Source organism: Poecilia latipinna, unplaced genomic scaffold, assembly GCF_001443285.1.
Source record: "Poecilia latipinna isolate Pla-1442-1.1 unplaced genomic scaffold, P_latipinna-1.0 Scaffold482, whole genome shotgun sequence".
Taxonomy (NCBI): Eukaryota; Metazoa; Chordata; class Actinopteri; order Cyprinodontiformes; family Poeciliidae; genus Poecilia; species Poecilia latipinna.
The window spans coordinates 314,839-316,801 of NW_015113098.1; the positions used below are offsets into that span (position 1 = coordinate 314,839).

Here is a 1,963-nt window from a genome sequence, read left to right on the forward strand (position 1 = left end):
CAAAAATCTAAAGACGGCTGGCTGGGACAGCTTTGTTTATTCTATGATGCTTTTTTTTTGTTTTCTTTTCTCCCCCCCCCCCCATTGTGCTTTATTTCGAATGTCTTGTAGTGATCAGCATGAAGCATGCACAAGTCCTCAGCGATCTGAGAGAAAACCAAAGTGCTTCGATGCTGTCTCTGATCAAATAAATTAGAACTTTAAAAATAGCTGTTTAACCAACCAAATCAACACATTAAAGGGTGAATATCATCATGTTTTTTTTTTTTGTTTTTTTTTTACAACTTTTTAAATTCAGTTATCTTCGGGTTCATAGCATACTGTAGCTATGTTTACATAGTGTACCTGTAATCTGCCATCGGAACGAGTTACGAAACGATTCTAATCGAAACCAAGACATCTAATACACTCTGGCGGGATTCAAGTAGATGTAACTTCTGCTCTGGTTCTGACCAGTTTTGCTCCTTGTGGTGCCTTCTGCCGTCACTAGAATAATACATGTCTGCAATGAAACAAAGGAATCGTGGAGGGAAGTTGCTGAAATTCTCATATTTTGATAATCAGTCCATGTTCCATGATTTTGATTACATTTATCTCTACTACACTTCAAAAGGATAGAAATTTTTAGTCACGATCCCGTCGCTTGTGAAAAGTCACTTTAAGCTAATGCTAAACATGTGGTTTTAGGAAAAGAAGGGAAGTACCTTGACAAAACCAATCGAGTCAAATACTGAACTGCCTGTTCGCAGTTCAGTATTTGCAGATTCACAGATTCAAGGATTTATTTGTTTTTTGTTTTTTTTTTTCCTGTGGAAAGTAACTTGACATTATTCATGAAAAATGGGCCTTTTCTGCATATTTTATCAGAATCGGAATTCCTTCGATTGTCACTGAACTGATGACAATGACGCATTGTAAAGAAAATAACGCTTGGAGCACTGGAACACCTACCAGTGCTACTCGACACGCCATTGGCTGGCATTTGCAGAGCACCCAATCCTGAAGCGCCAGACAACGAAGACCATAGATTAGTTTATACAGTAGTGCTAAGATGGTTCCTACTGTTAATATTAAGGCATATTTAGAGGGGTCTCAAGTACTTGCAGATTTTAGTCATTCACTATTGTCCCTAACCTCCATGAATACTGGGTGGGCTTTATAATTAACATGCAATCCATCGTTCATTCGACTCGCTGAGAAGAGGATGAGCCTCCTGCTCGAGGGTGGGGAAAGGCACCGAAGGAACATGTGGATGGAGACGTTGACGTGATCAACAGATTCACCCGCCGTTGCCTCAGTTTTCTGGTTCTGCATACAGAACTTTGTGGTTGTGAGCTCCTTCGCTGCATTGCCAAAAAAAAGACAGTCACAAAACTGTTTGACTCGATTGGTTTTGTCAAGGAATAAAACGTCCGTTTTCTCTTTAAAAATCCGTGAGCTCCGCTAATACGTACATTAAGGCATCTTCCACTTTTAGCAGTTGCACCTTTCAGTTTTAGAGAGGCAGATTCAAACCGGACTGTGAAAAAATTGATATGTGAGACATTTAATATTTGTAGGTTTTCAGACTGTAAAAATATGATGACATTTGCCCTTTAAGTAAGCAGCGTCTCTGCTGGTGTGTGTTGTGAAAATTGTGGGGGAAAAAAAAAAAAAAATCTTTTAACCTCTTACTTCATGGATATTTACCTCATCTGACTTCATTTCGGAGGCTGGCGAATTGTCTCAAATGGGCAATTGGAAATCTTAGGAGAGCCGCCTAAGCACCAGATCAGTAACAAAGATGATTACAGCCATCATAATCACTCGGATATACTTTTTTTGCTCGCTCATTAGCGCCACCTCTCCCACGCCGTACGCATGTCGAGGTCAAAACGGTGAGATTAACATAAATAACCAATAATCACAGTGTGTGTCAGCCTCACACGTCGCTGCTTATGAGCACAGTTGAGAGCTAGTTCAT

At 39.9% G+C, this 1,963-nt stretch overlaps 1 long non-coding RNA gene across 1 annotated transcript; it reads left to right on the top strand.

The window, feature by feature from the left end:
- The first annotated feature begins 274 nt into the window (after nt 1–274).
- Nucleotides 275–1,639, top strand: LOC106951960 (uncharacterized). The gene is made up of 2 exons (XR_001425896.1): nt 275–339; nt 397–1,639. It is a non-coding gene; the product is annotated as an uncharacterized LOC106951960 (long non-coding RNA).
- Nucleotides 1,640–1,963: the final 324 nt, after the last annotated feature.